The sequence below is a fragment of the Lissotriton vulgaris genome, chromosome 2_1, assembly GCF_964263255.1.
Source record: "Lissotriton vulgaris chromosome 2_1, aLisVul1.2, whole genome shotgun sequence".
Lineage (NCBI taxonomy): Eukaryota > Metazoa > Chordata > Amphibia > Caudata > Salamandridae > Lissotriton > Lissotriton vulgaris.
Genome location: NC_141687.1, coordinates 1538259262 through 1538282796, shown reverse-complemented (window position 1 = coordinate 1538282796; position 23535 = coordinate 1538259262). Strand labels below are relative to the sequence as shown.

General features: G+C 46.8%; 1 protein-coding gene across 1 annotated transcript in view; it reads right to left on the bottom strand.

The window, feature by feature from the left end:
- Window positions 1-23535, bottom strand: part of LOC147732861 (transient receptor potential cation channel subfamily V member 6-like) — a 253063-nt gene that overhangs the window by 210002 nt on the left and 19526 nt on the right. The window lies entirely within an intron of this gene.

The following is a 23535-nucleotide window of genomic DNA, read 5'->3' as shown; positions in this document are numbered from 1 at the left end:
TGCAACCAAAAATGTGATTTTGAAGCAACTGACACATTCTTAAAAGCAAAAGAACATACAGTAAAAATAATAGTAAAAATTTTAAGGTTCAAGAATGTGAGTTTTCTGTAGCCTGGCTATACTTGCTTTTATATAAAAAAAAAGATATTACTTTATGTAGTTATATTACTTTACTAATATATATATTGCATGCTCTCCTTTCATGATATTACTAAGCTTGTTCAATGTATAAATATTTATTTTATTTATGCTTAGTATTATATTTTAGTTACAACAGTCATGTGTTCTGAGAAGGGCTCTACTCTGCTGCCACTAAGGCTAGCCAGGTCATCCTTGTGACTGCTGAGGTAGGGTATTCAGTAATGGATGTCATCTTTACAGTTTTTCTACAGAGGATGAACCGGGAGCTGAACATCTGTGGTGGGCAAGATGGGACAGAGGGAGCAGTGGTTGAAATCACGAGCCATGCTCTGGGTGGTTGTAAGAAAGCACTCCTTTTTTGCAGGTGTCCCCCTACTTTTGCCTCTATTGGGACTACTTGATGCTGGTTATCCACTCTGACAGTGCACTGAAGCCTGTTAACCAAGCCCCAGTGCCAGTGCTGTCTCTCTAAAACTGATACATGTCATTTGGCAACTCCAAATGGAAAGAACTTTAACCCCTTTATAAGTCCCTGGTTGTGAGGATGTGCAATCATTGGACGATGCTTCGGGACAACTTCCACCCTTTCTATCCCCGTCTCCCCTTATGTATTCACAGACCGGGCGAGGAGAAGACTGGCCCTTTAAGGAGTTTGATGGGGCATACCAGGTGACAGAGTCACGTGGTCCGGAAGGCAGCTACATCAAGGATGACGCGAGAGAATTACAGCGTTCACTGGGACCACACCACATCGCGAGCCAGGAGGAGACGCTGGTGAGGACCTTCCTTGTACCGCCGTGGGAGAGCACAGGTACGGAAACCGAGGACCTGAAGGGTGCGACATCGACGGAGGAAGCCTATGACGCCGGAGGAGCGAAGACCGGAACAGATGAGTAGCCAGACCCTACCTGGCAACACGAGCACGCCAGCCACAGCCACAGGGGGTCGTGGCTGCACAAGGTACGGGGTAGCTTGCAGTTTTCTTGGGGTCGCGTAGCAGAGGAGGGAAAAGGAGGGGGTGAAGGGGGCAGAACCCAGTAGTTTGTGGTTATAACGGCACACAGAGGGTCGTTTTTGAGATAAGCCACACGCACACTGGTGAAGGTTCGATGGCAAATTCCCCCCACTTACCTGGCTCCCTGCGCCGCTTCCGTATCAGAACCCCTGCCTTACGGTTATTCTTGTTCTTGTTTGTTTTTCCCTTCCCGGTACCTGCACAAGCCTATCAGTCCTATAAACCAGTCCGGAAGACCATTTTTTTTGGAAACCCAAGAAAGAAGAAAAAAAACAGAGTGGGACAAAGCCACGTTCCCAGAACCCCTTGCTTGTTTTGGACTTGCATAACTACATCTCCCAGAATCCCTTGTTTTGGACTGCATAGCTACACCTCCCTGAATCCTTTGATTTTGACTGTAAATAAACCCTAGCAAGCACAAATCACCCCAGTTGTCCTGGTCTGCTTCTCCACCGCGCTACAGTGGTAACCAGGGCATGGGAGTTAAAGGGGTCACCAGACCAGAGGCAGTGTTTGCATCACCCAGAGTGACACAGGTAAACAGATGACAGCACTCTTGCCATTGCAGACTGCAGGAGCAGTGAAAACTGCTGAAACTTGACTTTGCCCTCACCAAGTGTCACAAGGTTCATGCACTGTTTTTAATACATGACAGTCATCCCTAAGGAAGGCCTCCTGAGCCCAAAAGGCAGAGGGCTTTACATTAAAGGTGAAGACATATGAGTGGAAGCATATATGTCCCTTTAGCAGCCTTTTCAATTAAAGGCTATTATAAGTGGTCAGCGGCAGTGGCAGCTCCTCCGCCAAGGCAGAGGAGCATCGCCCATGGCTTTTGGCAGTGCAAAGAAGGACAAATAAAATTATAATAACTTGACGTTATTATCATTTTATTTGTTCCTGATTCTTGGCAGCTTGGCGGCTGGGTGGGGCTGCTCTTCTCTGGGAGCAGGGGGAGGAGTGATGGGCACTCTGTAAGGTGCGCAATGACTGTTTGGCTGGCCTCACTGGCCGGACAAATAGTCATGCGCATGTTGCATGCACTCCACCCAGGCTGCAGTACAGTCAGGGTCGAGGACATGCCAATGCGCCCATTGCCTGGCTGAGCGCCAAACCATGGCACTCAGACTAATCACATCGCTGCATTGCAGTGTTATGATTGCTATGGGGAGCTTGGGAACCTGGGTGCTTCCTGCTTGCACAGAAGCCAGGAAAAAGACAGAGGACAGGCAGTGGCGGCCGGCCAGACGCCCGGCCGGCAGGCAGGTAAGTTAATGGATTTTTGGGAAACACCCCTCCCCCTGTTCCCCCCTCACTGCCCCACTGCTGCCTCCCGGGAGCAGCCGTCACTGGTCAGCGGTCAATTGGATGACATGCGCTGGCAACCAGGCACTCTGGAGGTTGGCAGCTCCATTATGGTACTGACAAAATATGTCATGTTTGGTATCAAACAATGTTCCTCTTCACCCCTGACATGATTCAGTCGAGGACGATGTGACATGAACCCAGGTGGCCACCTTAGAGGTTGCCCACCTGGCTGCCCTATCCTTTCCTGTGGCTGCCAGCCCGCAGCTGCTGCCGCCAAGACAGGAATCTGACCTTATACCAGGAGGTGTGAACTTTCCCAGAAGTAAAAAACAATGGCCAAGGCAGAGGAGCATCGCCCATGGCTTTTGGCAGTGCAAAGAAGGACAAATAAAATTATAATAACTTGACGTTATTATCATTTTATTTGTTCCTGATTCTTGGCAGCTTGGCGGCTGGGTGGGGCTGCTCTTCTCTGGGAGCAGGGGGAGGAGTGATGGGCACTCTGTAAGGTGCGCAATGACTGTTTGGCTGGCCTCACTGGCCGGACAAATAGTCATGCGCATGTTGCATGCACTCCACCCAGGCTGCAGTACAGTCAGGGTGGAGGACATGCCAATGCGCCCATTGCCTGGCTGAGCGCCAAACCATGGCACTCAGACTAATCACATCGCTGCATTGCAGTGTTATGATTGCTATGGGGAGCTTGGGAACCTGGGTGCTTCCTGCTTGCACAGAAGCCAGGAAGAAGACAGAGGACAGGCAGTGGCGGCCGGCCAGACGCCCGGCCGGCAGGCAGGTAAGTTAATGGATTTTTGGGAAACACCCCTCCCCCTGTTCCCCCCTCACTGCCCCACTGCTGCCTCCCGGGAGCAGCCGTCACTGGTCAGCGGTCAATTGGATGACATGCGCTGGCAACCAGGCACTCTGGAGGTTGGCAGCTCCATTATGGTACTGACAAAATATGTCATGTTTGGTATCAAACAATGTTCCTCTTCACCCCTGACATGATTCAGTCGAGGACGATGTGACATGAACCCAGGTGGCCACCTTAGAGGTTGCCCACCTGGCTGCCCTATCCTTTCCTGTGGCTGCCAGCCCGCAGCTGCTGCCGCCAAGACAGGAATCTGACCTTATACCAGGAGGTGTGAACTTTCCCAGAAGTAAAAAACAATGGCATGGATGCAAAAGGAATTCAAACCTCCCTCCCTGATAGGATGGCTAGTAAACTGCCACATCAATTCGGTGAGCTTCAAAGCCAACAACCGCCTTTGATATGCAACCAGGCATGAGCAGATATGCCCCTGTGCTGTCTCGTTTAACTGCTAGATAGTACAAATGAACAAGGAGGCAATCATGATTATATGTACTGGGTATTGTTCATTACAAGGTAAAAATGTCCATGAAGGCTTTTCTGAAAACCTATGATGTTTGGTATCAAACATTTTGTATTAATAAATCCATACTGATGTCAGTAGTGGATGTATGAAAACATGCACCCAGAGGGCACATTAGAGGTGCCGCTAAAAACCCACCAGCCTTCTAGTGTGCTGGGTGTCTGGTATTATCCAGCTTGCCACTGCAGACATGTTTCTGACCCCCTGCAGGTGAGAGCCCACACTCTCTGAGGTCAGAAACAATGTCTGCTCTGGAGGTTGGTATTCACACTTCCTCCAGCGGGATGGCAAGTGCATCTACATACCAAGTCTAGGGACGTCAAAGCCCATGCCTCCTCTGATATGCGACCCTGTCTTCCCCTAGACTTGGGAGATGCCACTCTCAGCTCTGAGGCCCATTTGTTCCAGGACAGATGGGAAACTAGCTATGCAGGAAGGTGTGTTGCACTACCAGGCTAGTCACATCCCTAAAGTGGGTTGCCTGATGTGCTCAACGAAAGAAGGATTCCAACATCTTGTTTTTGGTGGGGGTAGGAACTCTGGGACATGGTTCTGCCCTCTCTCCACAGGAATTAGTCATATAGGGGGTGTAGTGACCCCAAGGGTAAGTAGCCTATTGACTTCTATCCTTCACTCCCCTTAACATCGCTAAAGTCAGTATACATTTAGGTGGCCCCCTGATCCTGGAACTCAGATTCACCTGACAAAGAAAGAAGAAGGACAAAGAAGAGCCAAAGAAGATGTAAAAACTGTGGACTACCGGTGGAGTTATGTTATGTTATGTTATGTTATGTTATGTTATGTTATGTTAAATAAAATGTATTGAGCGCACGTACGCCCGTAGGCTTCATGGCGCTATTGGAAGATTTGCAGAGACATAACACAACAAAAGAAAAGACAGAATTAACTATGGATAAGCTTGCCTAAAAAGCCAAGTTTTAAAGGCTTGTCTAAAAGCCAGAATGTCTTCATGGAGTCTCAGTGGCAGAGAGTTCCACAGGGAGGCAGCTAGAAAGTGAAAAGAGTTGCCTCCCTGACGTTGTTTCTTAATGCGAGGCACCACTAACAAGCTCTTGTGACCCGAGCGAAGAGCACGTGAGGGGGTATACCTAACAAGCAGGTTTGGCACCAAACCCTGCTTGCCTGCTTCTGTTCCGAAAATCGTGACACACCAACTCATCCAAAGCTGTCCATTCTCCAAAAGCCTCAGAGGGCCACAAGCACTTTCCAAGCCATCAGCATCTCTCTTCAAGTGGAGGAGCCACTTCCCTGCAACCTGCAGGCACTGACCGTAACATACGGTTCACCGTTCTGCTGATCACCGGGTTCACCTACACAACAGCCACCCAGGGGGAAGTAACTGTGCTCCCAGAGGTCAGATCCATCTCTCCACCAAGCTTGGAGATAGATGACAGGACCCCAGGATCCATCCTGCATTCAATTCACAGGGTACTGGACCCTTGCAGCAACCAATACTTGTTTTAAATCCAATCTAAAGTCTGACATCACAAAGACTGATCAGCCAACAAGGGATGTCAGCATTACAGTGGCCAGCACCAAATCTTTTTAATTTGAACTGTTCAGGCCTTGTGTTAAGTCTCCCATCCTTGGTAGTAAATTTTTTAAAAGTGTCATATTTAGATAGGTTTAAAAAAATGTAATCTTATAAAAAAACATCCCAGCTTTGCTAGAAATTACTTCCACATGTAGTCCAGGAACTCACTTGGACCCCTTATCTGTAGCTTAAAACCCAGCAGTTAAGGCTCCTTTGTAGAAACTATAACATTAAAACTGTCTCACATCCTACCAAGGTCAATCTCCAGGAAATCTTGGCAGAGTATGATTTAGCCAATGCAACAGAAGACACTGGCCATCCTGAAGGGAAGGATAAGGACAGTGAGCATAAGGATGTTCTTCATTAGGTAACTTTAGAGGGTGGTGTTGTTCTTACACACTAAAAACTGTACCTGAAGTGCCTTCCTCTGCTGAGGGCAAGTCAGCAACTCAGGGTCCAGAGAAGGGCTAGAGGATGAAGATATTGATCTTGAGAGACTAGCCCCGAAGAGCAGCCCTTGAGGCCAAAATCCTGGCCATAGAAAGAGAATGGGCTGAGATGGGCCTAGAACCCATCAATGGTGGCAGCGAAGTAAATAGAGCAAGGGTGGAAACCTTTAATCCTCTAATCCCCAAAGGGATTGTCCCTCAATATGTTGAAAGTATTGACATTACCAAACAGTTTGCTGCCTTTTTGAAGGCATACAAAATTAGGAGGTTACACCAGAGATACTGAGGCTGTCTCCTTTGGGAGGTGGTCTCGGGAAAGTGCCGGGATATACTCCTGACACTGGATGAGGCAGATGCTGAGTCTTATGATCTCATGAAGGATACCAAGATTGAGGGCTTTGCACTCACCACTGAGGAGTACAGGATATAGTTCATGGAAATTTACAAAACCTCAAGTCAGCTCTGAGGTGATTTTGGTTTACTTTTCATTCAAAATACTAGGTAGTTGGTTAAAAGGAAGTAAGGTGCAAGACTATGATGGGCTTTATAATTTACTTACAAAAGAGCATCTGTTAAGTTAATGTACTTGCATCAATACTTGGTGGACCTAGGTTTGGTCTCCCCAGGAGTTGAGGAAGAAGGCTGGCATTTGGGTCAAGACTAGGGTGTCCAAAATGTTTTATGGAGGGGCGACCAAAAGACGGGGTTAGCTTATCTTCCGTCCCCCCAAGGGAAAGATATGGGACAATCTAAAGAAAAAGGTAAAGAGTCGTCTAAAGGACCCAAAAGGGAGGGTCCAGGGTAAGAACTGGGATCCCCAAGAGGCTTGTTGTTTCAATTGTAAAGCCTATGGACACCAAACTGGGGACTCTACCTGTCCCAAAAAGGTTTCCGCTAGTGCAACCCAGTTACCACTTGTGTGGTGAGTCTCCATATGGGATACTTGGTGTGTCCTGACCAGGTCAGAGAGCATACTGAAGCTACCTTAATCTCAGAGTGTGGGGTGGATGTTTTTGCCCTGGCTATATAGCCCAGTAATCTGGAGAAATACAGACAACAGTCATGCATCAATGGGGTTAGAGTAGAAGCACTGAGGGATATAGGTGCAAGTGTCACCATGGTGACTGTAAAACTGATATCTGCAGAGCAGTATTTGGCTGGAGAAGCGTATCCAGTCACCAACACTGATAACCATACTAAGGTTCATCCCATGGATATGGTGTACTGAGAGTGGGGCGGAGTTACTAGCAAAAAGAAGGTGGTTGTGTCTTCTGCAACTCCTGTTGAATTTCTGCTAGAGAATGAACTGGAGACCTCAGAATGGGCTGAGGTAGAGCTAAGATCCCATGCAGCCCTGCTGGGAATATCTGAACGGTTGTGTGTAAAAAAAAAAAAAGAAGAGAACAGAGTAAAGCCCAGGGTGAAAAAGAGGAATCGCAGCCTGGAATATTGGCCCAATCCTCCAAGAGAAAAGGCAAGAAGGATGGAAAACCAACTTCTGAGCAGCCTCAATCTTAGGTCCCCTCTCCTCAGGGAGAAGACCTGTCAGACCTTGAGGGACATGAGCTCCAGGAACTCGGGCCTTACCAGGCAGAGTTCCTAGGACCATGGTGACCCTCTAGGAAAGGCCTGTGCCAGGGACAGAAAATGTGTCCCACTCTTGAGAGCCTGAGACAGCAAGCTACTGCACAGGAAAAGGGAGATGTCAGTGGCTTCCCCAGTACCTATTGGGAGGAGGGGGCCATGTGCACTAAGGCCAAAGATCTCAAACCTGGTGCCACTAGGAAAGTGGTAGTGCCTCAGCAATACATACAGTACCAACTCTCATTGACCCATGACATCCCCTTAGCTGGGCATCTTGACCAGGCAAAGACTTGGAGTAGGCTAGTATCCCCCTTCTACTGGCCAAACATGTCCCAGAAGGTAAAGGAGTTTTGTAACTCCTGTATTACCTGACAGACAAACCAGTGGCAAGACAGGTGACCACTCAAAGGCCCCCTTAATTCTACTTCCAGTGGCTGAGGTTCCCTTTAAAAGGGTAGAGATTGACCTAGTCAGTCCCCTTGACCCTTCAACAGAATCAGGAAACAGATTTATACTGGTGGTAGTGGACCATGCCTCAAGTACCCTGAATTCCACATAGGACTGTTGCCAGAGCCCTCATCAGAATTTTTCCTAGAGTGGGCTTTCCTAAGGAGGTGGTGCTAGACAGAGGTAGTAACTTCATGCCTGGCTACCTAAAAGTCAGGTGGGCTGAGTCAGGGGTGACATACATATTTTCCATGCCATTTCACCCACAAACCAAGGTCTAGTTGAGAGATTCAACAAGACTACGAAAGGAATGATCATGGGACTCCTGTAAAATTCAGAAGATGATGTGATGTCCTTTTGCCATACGTGCTTTTCCCCTACAGAGAAGTGCCACAGAAGGGATTGGGCTTTAATCCCTTTGAACTTCTGTTTGTTCCTCCTGTAAGGAGACCACTATGTTCTAGTAAAGGAAGGTTGGGAGAAACCTCTAAAAGAGCCCAAGCTATATATTGTGGACTATGTGCCTGGCCTTTGTTCAAGGATGGATACGTACATGGGTAAAGTAACCAAAACCCTTGAGGAAAGCCAGGAGCTCCAGAAGCTCTGTTATGACAAAAAGGCTGCACTGGTCGATTCCCTATCAGGGCAGAAGGTATAGATGTCAGAGCCTGTGGCTATTAGAGCCCCTCAGTACAAGTGGAGTGGTTCCTACCCTTTTCTTGAGAGAAAAGGTGAGGTCACCTACTTGGTTAACCTAGGCACTTGAAGGATCCATCACAGGGTCATCCACGTGAACCCCCTGAAGCCTTTCTATGACAGGGCTGAAGTGACAATGCTGATAGTCACTGATGAGGATCAGGAAGAAGAGAGTGAACCTCTCCCTGACGTACTCTTTCACAGTCCCAAAGATGGGTCAATTGAAGGAGTTGTCTTCCCAGGAACCCACTCTGCCCAACAGCAAGACAAGTCCTGAGACAGTATGCTCGGCTTTTTTCCTAACCCCTGGTCAGACAACCTGGTGTACCCATGATGTGGGCACTGGAGACAGTGCAGCTGTCAGAAGCAAAATGTACAGACAATCTTACCAAGTTAAGGAACACATCAGAGCTGAAGTCCGTAAGATGCTAAAGTTAGAGGTGATTGAGCCCTCAGAAATTCCCTGGGTTAGCCCAGTGGTCTTAGTCCCCAAGCCTCATTCCAAGAGTGGTAAACCAGAGCTGAGGTTTTGTGTGGACTATAGAGGTATCAATGCTGTCACTAAGGCAAAGGCATACCCTATACCAAGAGCTGATGAATTGATTGACAGGTTGGGGCAGTCAAATTTCTCAGTACTTTTAACTTGACATCAGGGTACTGGCAGATTGGTCTGACCCTAGAAGCAAAAGAGAAATAAGCATTCTCCCTTACCAGTTCACTGTAATGCCATTTGGATTTAAAAAGGCCTTTGCCACCTTTCAGGGAAAATTCATTGCTGGGTTGGAGTCTTTTACTGCAGCATATCTTGATGATATTTGATGTCTATAACTTCATTTGGCAGGAACACCTGATCCAACTTGGCAAGGTCCTTGAGGCTGTGCAGAGTGCAGGCCTCACTATCAAGACAAGCAAGTGCCAGATAGGGCAGGGATCTGTTGTATACCTGGCCACCTTGTAGGTGGGGACCAAGTTCAACCCTTAAAGCCCAAGATCCAAACAATTGTATACTGGGCAGCTCCAACAACCCACACTGAAGTCAGGGCATTCCTTGGCTTGACTGGGTACAACAGGAGGTTTGTGAAGGGGTGTGGTACCATTGTGGGCACCCCTCACAGAGTTAATCTAACAGGCAACCAAAGAAGGTACACTAGTCATTGAGCTGCCAAAAGGCTTTTGACACTCTGTAGGAAGCAATTTGCTCAGCACCCATTCTAAACGCTCTAGATCATTCTAAGCAGTTCATAGTGCAGACCGATGCCTCTCAACACTGGATAGGAGTGGTCCTATTCCACCCCAATGAGGATGGCCATGGCTAGCCTGTTGCTCTCATTAGCAGGATATTGGTTCCCAGAGCACAGCACGTAAGTACCATTGCGAGGGAAGCCTTTGTTGTGGTTTGCCCCCTAAAGAAGCTAAGACCATACCTGTTTGGTACTCCCTTCCTTGAAAAAACTGACCACAGGCCTCTCAGGTTGCTGATGAAAATGAAAGGAGGAAAACTCCAAACTGATGAAGAGGTCTATCTTCCTACAGGGAATGGACTTTACAGTGGAACACAGCACCGGGACTGACCATGTGAATGCAGATGGACTTTCCAGGTTTTTCCACTCAGAAGATGGAGACTCTCTATGAAAAGGTTAGTCTCATTCTTTTTCGTTTCTGGGAGGGACAGTTGTGTAGGAAAGTGCCCCTTTTTGACATGGTCACCTTCACTTTTTGCCTGGGTTTTGGTGCAATTTTGACTGAAGTTCACTGGGTTCTGGCTAACCAATTCACCAGTGACAGCGCTCTTATCCTAAAACAAGGTAAAATTTTAATTGCTTCTAATTAGCAAGACCTTTAGCACCTCTGTTAGTCCCTAGTAAATGGTACCCTTGGCACCAAGGGCATGGATACTACAGAGAGCCCCTAAGAGCGGCAGCATTTATTGTGCTACCCTAAGGGACCCACCACCAAACTCATGCAGACTGCCATTGCAGGCAGCATGAAATTGTATAAACAAATGTGAAAACATGACATGGCCCACACCTTTGTGCCATGCCCACAGATACTGCATGCAATATGTGCAAGTCACCCCTACAGCAGGCCTTATAGCCCTAAGGCAGGGTGCATTATATTTCATGTGAGGACATAACTGCATGAGCAGATACCACCCTGTGATGTCTATCTAGTTCAATTGCTAGATAGTACAAGTGAACAGGGAAGCCATCTTAAGTATATGTACTGGGCACTTGTCATTACAAGTTACCCAGCTTCATGATGGCTTTACTGAGACGTATGGTATATGGCATCGAACACCTTGTCTTAATACATCCATGCTGATGCCAGTAGATCATTTATTAAAGCATGCACCAAAATCTATCAGCCCCTTAGTGTACTGGCTGACTGGTATCATCCAGCCTGCCACTACAGACATGTTTCTGATCTACTGCAGTTGAGAGCTTGCGCTCTCTGAGGCCAGAAGCTATACCTGCTCTGGAGGAATGTGTTCACATCTCCTCCAGCAGGATGACTAGTGAATCTGCATACCAATGCCAGGGACTTCAATTCCCCTGCTGCCCTTGATTTGCGACCCGACTTCCCCCAGACTGGGGAGATGCCGCCATCGGTTCTGAATCCCATTTGGCACCAGGACAGGTTGGAAATTAGCTAAGTAAGGAGGTGTGTTGCACTACCAGGCCAGCCACACCCATAAAGTAGGCAGCCTGATGTGCTCCACAAAAGAAAGATTCCACTATCTTATTTTTGGTGGAATTAGAAACTCTGGGACAGGGTTTTGCACACTCCCGACAGGAAGTGGTCATATAGGGGGTGTAGTGACCCTAAGGGTATGTTGACTATTAGCTTCTACTCTTCACTCAGTATTTAGGTGGCCCCCATGACACCGGGAACTCTGATTCATGTGACAAAAGAAGAACAATAGAGCTTAAGAAAAAAGAGAGACTGTGGACAAACCGGTTGACTTTGGCGCCAATACCTTCCTGCCTGCTCCAATGCTCACAAACACAACACCCAAAGTGTCCTGCAACTGTACATTCTCAAAAAGCCTTGGAGAGCCACCAGCACTTCACCAAGCTATCAGCATCTCCCTTGAAATTGAGAAGCAACTTCCCAGCAACCTGCAGGCACTGACCCCAACGTCCAGTTCAACTATCTGCTGACCACCGGGTTCACCAACACAGCAGCCTTCCAGGAGGAGGCCACCATGCTTCCATGGGTCAGATCTGTCTCCCCACCATGTTTGGATCCCTAGAAGCCACCCTGCACCAATAACCGCTTGTTTGAATTCTAATCCGGACTCCGACATCACATGGACCGACCAGCCAATGAGGGATGTCAGCATCGCAGAGGCCAGCACCAGGAGTGGATCATGAGTCCTGTTTTGTCCCCCTTGCAGGTCTGACCGAGCCCTGTGAGTGCCTTTGATGCACGGGTGCCAGGTGACCAAAATCCAGGCCCACGAACACCAATTTTGCCCACCTGATCCCAGGACCTTCACAAACTGAGTCACCATTGGGAGCTCCTGGACTGGTCCCCCAGGTCACCTCTTCAGCCTGTTTCTAGGTGCCCCCCTTGCACCTACCTGTGTGCAGTATATGTTTCTTTCTCAATAGGAAAGCATTACTGTTTGAAACATATTTGTTTGATATTTTTGCTTATCTGTAAAAATTGATAACTCAAAAAGTACTTACCCAATTACAAAGTTCCTGTTGTTAAAACTATATAACAATATCTGTTATTTTTCTAAATTGGTCTTAAGTGTGTGTCTCATTTATTGAATCTGTATGTACAACAACTGCTTACCAATACCTTTTGATAAGCCTAAACTGCTCGACCACACTATCACAAAAGAGATTATTAATGTAAGTTTTGTAAGCCAATAAGGGTCATCAGGACTTTCTACATATTGTACCTCATTTTGGTACACTACATAAAAAGCCAGCTTCTCAAAGTCACAATGAGAATGACAATCACACATTTCGTCCTCTGATATACTAAGAGCGCATGGAAGGTAAAAGAAGACTTCCAAATGATTGCATGGAATATAAAATAAAGGATGGACGTCCCACAATTGAAATGAAAAAAGAGCATGATACAATAACATGCGTATTCAACCATTTATGACTTAAAGCCAACCTTAACAAATCACAACTTAATCAATTGCCGCAGCGCACTTCACATCTGCCCTAATATTAATAGAGAAAAAAATGCAAAATACCTAAAAAAAGACTACAAAACAGATGCACACAAAAAGAAAAGTTTTAGACACACCACACAGGACTGTAACCTTACTTTAAAAAGTCACTCAAGTCCAATGCCTCTTGTATGTCAGTGCTGACAGCTTCAAGGATCCCTCTTTCGCCACCATTCCTGAATAGACCACACAATAACTAAATGGCTTGTATCATCCGAGGCACAGCAAGAGGTTGGAGTTAAACAGCTAGATCACCTCTTTTGTTTTAGCTAGGAATGTTTCTGCTGATTCAAATGAAATTTGCACAGAAGAGAAAACAAAGCTTTCAGTTGAAAAGACAGCAGATGGTCTTTTTATTGCAGCGGCTGGTGTAATCTTTTTGATGTGCCCCAATGCGTGCGTTTTGGAGCTGGGGGCTATGCGTATGTGCATGAGTGCAGCCGAGAGAGAACATAGCTTATAGGTGGGCAGCCGCCCAACCAGCACCTTTATTCAATGCTGCAACTCGAGGAATACCTGCAACAACTTCATCTGACATCAGCAGTGGCCTCGTTGTCAACTTTTTGCACCTATTTCCTCACCAGCATGTGTAAGTGGTAAAACCAGCTCCCCTTTGGCTCCTGTTTCAACACCAAGGACAGCCAGGACAGCTCTGCACCTGGTCATCTGGAGCCAGGTAAAATCAAATGGACTATTGTGGTCTGGTCCTGAGTACCGCATCACCTTTTTCCTCCTTAGGTTCAACGCAATCAACCTGCAAGTGACCGATTGTCACTAATGCTTTTTCCTATTGACCGCAATGATAACGTTTTGCAGTATTGTTTTGCACTGATTTAATTTTGCTTCTAAAATCCATAACTCTGATTATACTTATCTGATCTACTTTGTTTTAGTATCAAAATGTATATAAAAATCAGCTTTATTTCTATACATTGGTGTTGGGTTTCTTTTGAGTCGTTTCAATTACTTATCATCCATGTTGGTACTCTGAACTGCTTAACACATGTTCCTCTAGAAAAGCTTGACTCCTCTTTGTCACTCTACCAGGACTAATCCAATGATTTATTATTGTGAACCATCTTTGAAGTATTGTGAGAGTAATAGCAGAGAAAATCTTAATCAGCATCACTACATAATACTACATCTTAGTACATTGGCGTTCCAGTGGTGGGATCCTGAACATGTTTCGCAGTTACAGTTGTTCATAAAGAATTGTGCACAATAAATCCACTATTAACTTTAGCCTCTAAATGTACTTTTTCTAAATGTTAAATTTCAGGGCCCTGCTTAGAACCCCATTCCAATAGATAAATAAAAGATTTAGAAAGTTAAGAAAAATGTTAAAAGTTGTTTTAAAATTGTTCCAACTTTCAGGTAAAAGCTTAGGCACAATGGAGACTGGTAAGAATCTCGACCTGTCATTCACACCAGCTCTGAAGATCAGTGATCTAAGGGTTTTGTGAAAAGCTAGGGCCATTATCTGTAAACTACAGCTAAAAATGAGGTACTTGAAAACGCCTTCAGCTCCTAGGAAAAAGAAAAAGAAAAACTAGAGAGGGAGGGCCATTCCTCAGATGAAGACGTTGAAGAAGGTGAGGATAATGCCCTACCCCAGATTGAAGATGATAGGAAAGAAGGTGAAGACCAAAACTCTCCACCCTTTCCCAGATGTCCTTCACCAGTGTAAAGTGACAGAAGTCACTCTAGCAGACTTTCTACTTGCAAGGTGGTAGTAAGCCTTGAGGAAAAGCTTGACCTTTTCTCACTAGAGAAGAAAAAGGTTGAATTCAAGGAAAGGAGACTAGCCCTTGAAGAAAGAAGGATCAAAATGGGCTTAAAGTCCAAAGATAATTGTGGCAGCCACTGTTATAGGGAAAAAGAGGAAACCTTTGGCACTATGATCCCCAATTAGATTGTCCCTAAGTTTAGTGATGGTGATGATATTGAAAAGTGGTTTGCTGCCTTTTAGAGGGTCTGCAAAATGTGTAGGATAGGTCCCCAGCACCGAGCCAAATGCCAAGAACTGCAGGGACTTTGAGTCCTAGGACATCAGGGGTCATGAAGGAGGACCCTCATTGCCTATATCTGCTGAGCCCTGTATTGCGCTACAAAGCGCAGCCTTTCATCCCACAGTGCGAGACGTGCCCAGGCTAAGGGCAGACCTTTTTACAGTCGGACTAGGTAGGGCTGGGGAACTCCTCTAAAGTTTGGGGTGAAATCTGACATACTCACAGCACAGTCACAGAGGCTTGGGGATAAGGCAACCGAAGCTCCATCCATGCTATACACCCTGTTTCTTCATCAGTATACAGCCTCCGGACTATATCTGGTGATTGGGTCGATTTACAGGGTGAGTACACTGGTTGCGATTGGGGGATTATCATCTCTAGAACTGTGGCAAGGTGTCAGTTTTCTAGATGGGGAAGCAGCTGCTGTCGCAGTTGTCTCTGTGGCCAGAGGGAGACTTTTTAAAAATCTTTTGTTCATTATGTTTTGCCCTGAGTATTTTTATTTGCTGCCAGAAGCACCTCAAGGAGAGAGTCAGCCTTGCGCTTTTAGCTGTAGTGTTTTAAGAACTGGACTTCTCCCATCTGTTTTTCTATGGCCAACTGTGGTGGCTCAAAATTTTACATCTACCCCCTATTATTTGCTAGAGGACTAATTGCTCTTGATTTGATGTAGGAACGGTGTCCTTCAAGGTCCAGTGTAATTCAGAGCGACTTAAAGCCATTTTATTTTTTGGAAATTATGCACTTTGACTGACTAGACAAAAAGGTATTTTATGGAAAAAATGTAACACTGGGCGGAGTACACAGAGTGCCACTACGCGGAGTTTCAGAGAGTTTATAAAAACTCAGTGGAACTCTGTTCCACTCCACCCTCCCTAACAATAAAAAACAAAAACAAAAATCACTTACATGCTCTGGCGTCTCCAGGCTGCCCTCTACCTCGCAGTGGTCTCTCCTCCTCACAGTCCTCGTCCTTGATGGTCGCAAACCCCTACATTCTACGTCTTGGGAGGACTGCGCATGCGCACTTTCGTGCATTAGTAGTCCTCCCAAGACGTACAACTCAGGAGTGTGCATCCGGCGAGGACGAGGTGGGTGAGGAAGAGAGACCGCGGCGAGGAGGAGCGCAGGTCGGAGACACCAGAGCAGGTAAGTGATTTTTTTTCTTCAGTTTTTTATTTTATGGGTTTGGGGTCTTGGGCAGGGGCTAACTCCGCTCTGCTGCGGAGTCAGAGTTTTGCCTGAACTACACATTCCAAATGGTGCACAGAGTTGGCAAAACTCTGCAAATTCCACTGGCAGAGCGGAGTTCACCACCCGGGCTTAGAACTAAATTTATCCCCAACACTGCATGAGGAGTTCTTCTGCATAGGCAAAACAAGCTCTACAATGTGCTATATGCTTTTAGCTGGCTCTTATAAGCTATACTTTCCTATAATTTAAAGTGGCGTAGCTAGCCCTACTGCCAACCGGGCGGCCGCTAAGTTTGCTGCCCGGTGCAGGTTAGAGCAGGGGGAGTACTTGTTCAATGGGGTGGGGTGGAGGCTGACGAACAGCTTGTTCCTGGGTGGCCGGGGGATAGTGGTAGTAGTAGACAGACATGACTTGCTCACCTCCCCCGCTCCCAAAAAAGAGTGCCACCAGGGGCGGACTGCCCCAGCCACCCCTCCTAGCTACGCCACTGATAATTTGGATTGAAAATATTGTATTCCTGTATTTTGCTTAGCATGATAAGGAGCAATTTGTTTCATTCGGTAACCACACTGTTGTGTTAAAAAACAATTTGCCTACAGAATAGAGTAAGCACTGTCTCAAGCCCTAATGTTTACTTTGGAAAGTTATAATGTATGCCGCCTGTATTTTAGGAATGTGCATTATGTGAAGAGAGTTTTAAAATATCCAGCGTCTCAAATTATATGTTGTATTCATAAAATATCTTCTATTTCCAAAAGCTGAGGCCTCCTGGTATCTTGCATCAAGAAGTGAAACTACTGTCCTAACTGAGGATGCTATTTGTTGCAGAAACTGGATTGATTGACCAGTCATAAATCTACATTGAGCAGCCAATGTTCACTGACTGCAGATGTTGCTTATGTCATGTGTGCTTTTCAGTCCACCATGTTATGATCTGCCTGGTAATACTTTTCATAAAACAACATTATTACACGTTTAAGCTGCCCTCTTTTAAGATCTTTGTCACTTCGATGGGTTACTTGAGATTGTCTGACTGCCAGAACATGAGCCAGAGTCATTTTTACATTATCTACTCTGCACCATTCCACACCACACCACTGCACTCTTCACCACTGCACTGTACACCACTAAACTCTACTCTGTGCCACTGCACTCTCCACCACTCAACTCTACCCAATTGCAGTCTACGACACTGTACACTGAAGCACTGCACTCTCTGCCACTGAACTCTATGCCACTATGCTCTGCGTTGCTACACTCTGCACCACTCTACTCTGCGCCACTGAACTCTACTCTGCACCACTCTATGCCACTCTACTGCACCCTACGCCACGTAATCTACTGTGCACCTCTGCACTCTACACTGCACTCTATGCCACTTTACTCTACCCCTCTCTACACTGCACCACTCTACTCTATGCCAGTGCACTCTACCCCACTGTACTACGCACCACTGCACTCTACAACACTTCAGTCTAGGCCACTCCGCTTTGCACCACTACACTCTAACTCGGAACAGAACCTGTGTCAAGAGGGTGACTTTCAAAAAACAGCGCTAAACATTCTGGAAATTGAAGTTTTCCTTTTCCCTTTGTAAGTGTGAACCTACACATTCCATCATGCTTACTACTGTTGCCTGTAAAGAGAAAACTGTCCAAAAACCACACTATTTGACTGCTGTGCATGAATTCCCTCACTTAAAGTTTTCTTAAGTTGCCATATCTCTCAGGTTTCCCATTTCCATGAGTGAGTAGCATGGCCATCGAAATGGCAGTCTAACTGTGATTTGTAGTCCATTTCGTAGTGTTATGGCAAAACTTCAAGTCCCAGAATGCAAATGATAAACCTTGGCGGGAAACAACCTTTACAATGCAACTTTTACAACGCACTACCATTACAACGAAACTTTTACAACGCAACATCCATTACAACGCATGCATTTACAACGCAACCATTACAACGCATGACACTACAACGCACACCACTAAAACGCATGCCATTACAACGCAGTCATTACAACGCATATCATTACAACGCATAGCATTACAACACATAGTACCCTTACACTATCCAACACTTACCCTACTGTTGCACCCCCTGGAGTTAGAATAGTAATTTTTACCCCTACACTATCCAACACTTACCCTACTGTTGCACCTCCTGGAGTTAGAATAGTAATTTTTACCCCTACACTATTCAACACTTACCCTACTGTTGCACCCCTGGAGGTAGAATAGTAATTTTTACCCCTACACTATCCAATACTTATCTTACATGCAATGTAATGTTATGCGTTGTAATGGTTTGCGTTGTAAATGTAGTATGCGTTGTAGTGGAATGAGTTGTAAAGGTAGTTTCAAAGAATTCGTTGTAGTGGCATGCGTTGTAATGGTATGCGTTGTAATGGATGTTGCCGTGTAAAAAATGCGTTGTAAAGGTAGGCGTTGTAAAAGTATGCGTTGTAACGTCATACATCCAACCTTGGCTTGTTGAAATAGTCACATATTGACCCAGTAAACGTAAGAGTCCTGAGATGTTCATGTACGTCCTTGAGGCTGCTTGCTTCTTTCATGGATTTGAATTGTTTTTGATTTATGTCTACACTGGTTTGAATGGAAACGCTTGTAAACTCAAATGCAGTTAGAACCATGCACCATTTGTTCAGTGCAGCGTAGTGGAAGTCTGACATATCTGTTGACAATCCCAAATTACCAAACTGCATTACGTCATGTGTGACATCTTGGCCAAATATATGCTGAGCCATATTTACAAGACCACTCAAAGCCACCCTGCGTTGCTTTCCATGGCCTAGTACATATGGCCCCTTTTCACTCACTACTCTGCGTGAAAAGACCATTCCATGGGTGTTGCTGTGGATGTTCCCGTGCAACACCCATAAATTCTGACACATTCCCAGATTTACAAGGTTTCGAAAGCCTGGGGATGCATCAGATTGTAACGCCTCTCCAGGGGAGGCGTTAAAGTAGCGCAAAGATGAAAAAACATTTATTTCTCCTTGTTTTTGCTCTTTCTATGTAAGGAAGGAGGAAAATGCCATCACTTATTGTTTTTGTACAGGGAGGTGTCCCTTCCTGCACAAAAAACAATAATCCCTGCAACACAGTCACCCTTGCACCATGGTGCAGGGGTGTCTGTGTTAGCACTAGGCAGCCAATTGTGCACCGGCGCAGAGGAAATCACAGCAATGCATTCTATTGCTTTAAATACGATGCATCCCTGAACTTTCCTAATGATGCAGCTAGGCGCAGCAAGTTGAGCCATTTTCTAGTAAATATGGCCCATAGTTTTTCTCGCCAACATGATTTTGCTTACTATTGGCCCCATTTACAATGCCCTTGCGTCACAGGAGAATTACTTTTTGCGACATTCCAGTGGCGCTGTGTCCTGCTCCTTATTTAGAAGGCAGTGTGTTAGACCTGTCAGCCTTTTGGTAGTCCCTCCTAATTAATTGTTTATTTTGTCCCCTTTTTGCCCTCAAACCCTTTTTATCTTTTTGTGTCTACCGGATTTTTGTGGTGTTGACTAGGGGTTAGATGCTCTCTGGCTCGCATAGTCCTTTTTCCTGAGGCCTAGATGCCTTTTCTGACTAGAAAGTAGGGGATACACAAAATGGTGGACATTAACTGCCATAACTGTTTTCCTCAGAGGATAGACCCATAGGACAATATAGGGACGCTCTAGAACCTTCCAGCTGGTTCTGGAAGCCTGGGGCTAGCCTATAAAAGGGTCAACGCTAGGGCAGCCATTTTAGAAGTGAGAGAAGCCAGAGAGTCCAGCTAGGAGTCCAGACCACTAGTCAGGGAGAACAGTGCACTGAGGGCGGGTTGATGGTCCCTTGGGGCTGCTATCCCCTTGCTGTTGATACTTCCCCTGCGTGTGGATCTGACCCTGCTTAGACCCTCTGTAACGGATTGCTGCTCAGGGGCAATCGGAAGAAAGGAACAACAGGACGCTGGGTTCTTCCCCCCCTGTCTCAGTACCCCGATCGTGATCACCAGACCAGCGGTTGCTGAAGGTGGTTCCCTCACCTGTGCTGTGTGCACGGCTCATCAGCTGATTGTTTGCTGACCAAGGATGTGGTGGCTCGAGTTCTGGTGAGCCGCGAGGCCCACGTCAGGCTGTGAGGCACCAGGTCTCAGGGGAAGTCCTGAGGTAGTGTCGTCGCTGGATCGGCTGCTGAGTGGAGTGAGCGGAGCTGCGTCTGTCTTCCGCGCAGGCTCAGTGGTGCGGAGTCTGGAGGAGGCGACTCGTTGTGGGTGAGAGGCGGCGTCTGACTCCTGCGCAGGGCAGGAGGCGCAGCCCTACGAGAAAGTGTCCCAGCGTGTGGGCGGTTCGTGAGGAGGCGACTGACAGAGGCGCGGCAGCGTCTCCTTTCTGTGCAGGTCTGGTGGGTGAGTCGGCCGGCGGGAGGAGCAAGCACCGGCGAGTGTGGGCGGAGATCTTCCCTTTCCTCGGGAGACAGCCGCTGGAGGCCTGTGTTGTCCAGGGAGGGCAGCGCAGGGTGGAGACTGGATTCTCCGATCGGCCAAAGCCCCAGACCCGCTTGTTCCCCAACGAAGTGCAAAGTAAGTGGGAAGGGGGAGGCTGGGCGATCGTAAAGAGCCTTTGGTCACTTGAGCTAGGTTGGGCTCAGTCAGCAGGCAGAGGAACCAGGTGGGAAGAGTCCCCGGAGAAAGACTAACTGTACTGTGAGCTGGCACCAGCGAGTGGGGAAGGTGTATTTGCTCAGGTGTCATTTTATCTAGACTTGGGCCAATCTGAAGGTGGAAGTACAGAAGATAACTTATAGAAAGCGCAGACTGTACTATTTTAGATAGGAGGCGAGGAATCTTGATGGTGCAGCGCCTGTCTCCTTAATGATTGGGTAAACTTAAGAATCTGCCCTCATAGAAGGAGAAGCCTTCCTAATAGCTCAAAGCCAATTCACAGGAGGTTCCTGAACTGTGTTTTGAACGATAACTGTGAGCTGAATGTAAGGAAAGAATTGGAGGGTTCATGTTGTCTTGCAATTAACCTACTGGCTGTTAACTACTTGAATCCTTCCTCAAATTTTCAATACAGCTATTTACCTTCTACTAGTAAATGTAATGAGTTTATGAAGAATTTTCTGTCTTGACAATCTAAGAAGTGCCAGGGAAGAATTATTTTTGAATTGTGTGCCAATGCCTTCATAAATGTTTACAAATACAGGTACTACAGAGAATCAATCCAGATGTTGATTTAAAGAATTGTATGCAACTACAAAACTAATTCAAGAAAGGATAAAGCTTTTCTACTTTTATAAAAAAGTAAGGTGCAATGTCATTTTTGGATGGATTGGCATTGAGTTACTGAGTGGGTGTGACGCAAACTTTGCACATGTACTTTGGAGTTAAGCCTTGCCATTTAGTGCCAAGCTACCTTATGTGACTTGGAGACCCCAGGTCCAACATATTTGGTGTCTAGCGGTGAGATGAGAACTGTGTTTGCGTCCACTCTTTAGTAACTAAGTGTACTCCATAGGCTTACACCTGGAGTTTTCTCCTGGCGGACTTTCCAATTACTACTTTTGCTTTTTCTAAATTTACTCCAGGTGGTGGGTGGAGGTAGCTTCAAATTGCCCCTTTTGAATCCATTCTTACTGCGTGGTTGGCCCTACATTGCTCATCAGCAAAATGAAATTTGCTCTGGAAGAACTGGAAACTTATTCTGCAGCCCAGCTTAGAGACTTTTGCCAAAAGATGGGAGTGTTTTTAAAGCGTGGTGCCAAGAAGGGGGAACTCCAGACCAGTTTGAGGGCTTGGGTGGCAGCACATGGAGAAGGGAAGGAGGAGGAAGAGGGGACGGACCGGGACACAGTCATAGGGGTAGAGAGATTGTTCCATCCTGAGATGGGAAACCTACTTCCAGGACCGATGACCTACTCAAGGAGGGGCAGTAGTGTCTCCGGAGGAAGCTTGACCGAAGCTGAACTAATGGACAGGAGGGAAAAAAGGCAGCTGAAGTGGGAGTTAGCCAGGTTGGAACAGGAGAGGGAGGAACAGAGGATGGCTCATGAGACAAAACTTAGGGAGCTAGAGCTCAAGGCCCTACAGTTAGGACCCTCCAATTCTCCGAATGGTGGCAGCGAAACCAAAGAATTAACCAGGGAATCTAGACCCTACCTACCTAAAGACATAGTTGCTAGCTACAGCCAAGGGGATGACATCGCCAAGTGGCTGGCTGCCTATGAGGTCTCCTTAAGAGCCCATGGGATCCAGGAGAAACACTGGGGGGTGGTTTATACAAGTATATGCCTCCTACCGGTCGGGACACATTATTGGCCCTGGAACAGGAAGAGCAGACCCACTACCCCACCATGAAAGTGGTGTTAATTAATTAATTAAAACGTTTGGGCTGACCCCAGAGAAGTATCGCCAAAAGTTCAGGGGGAGTCACAAATTAAGCACCCAAAACTGGGTGGATTTCCTGGACTATGCAAGAAAGGCATTGGAGGGATGGATACAAGGCAGCGAGGTGAGGGACTATGAGGGGTTGTACGACCTTTTTCTCAAAGAGCATCTACTCGAGAAATGTTTTCCCGAGCTGCGTCAACACCTGGTGGACAGCAAGCTGACCAACCCCCGGAAGCTTGCAGAGAAGGCGGACATCTGGGCAAGTACCCGGGTGTCCTCAAAGGGGACTGGAGGGGATTCCCAAAGGACCGGACAGGGTGCCCCTCAGAAGAAGGAGGGGGGAGATAAAAAGCGGGAGTTCTCAAAAGGTCCCCAAAACAGTTTCCAGGCGAAGGGAACAGGATTCACCCCTAAGGCTAACCCGCCCAGAAACCCTCATCCTGGCCAAAGCCAGCAGCCAAGGGTTGTCCACTGCTTTGAGTGTGGTGGTGTTGGACATTATAAGGGAGATGTCAAGTGCCCAAAGAGACCACCCCCTCCCACCGGAGGAAAAGCCCTGGGAGTAGCTAGTGTAGCGCTCGGGGAGGAGTTGCCCTTAGATAAGGGGGATGAGTGGGCGGGTGTCACCTTAGTGTCCCTGGGAGACCGGGAGATGGTTCCTAAGATCCAGGTGCCCCCAAATACTACCAAGTATGGGCAATGGATCACCATCAATGGCCAGAGAGGGGAGGCTCTGAGAGATACAGGAGCCAGTATGACTATTGTAAGGAGTCAACTGGTGTCTCCAGAGCAGATGATTCCCAATGTACTCCACCCTGCCGCGATGGCTGACGGCAGAATGGGCCACTACCCTGTGGCCGAGGTTCCCTTTATTTATTTATTTATTTATAGTCTTATAGCGCGCATGAATCAGCCCCGAAGGGGTATCTCCGCGCGTGGCTTCTGTGTGAGTTAGACAAACTATAGATAAGGAGTGGCAGAGGGAGGGCTAAATTAATCTTGTGTGAAGTTGAGGAGGTTGGAAGTTTGTCTTAGCTGGGGAGGGAGGGAATTCCACAGCAAGGGACCTTTAAGGGAGGGGGCTCGGCCACCCTGTCTCGCTCTGGTTACTTTAGGTACATTTAGCAGCATAGTGTTGCTGGAGCGTAGAGTGCGT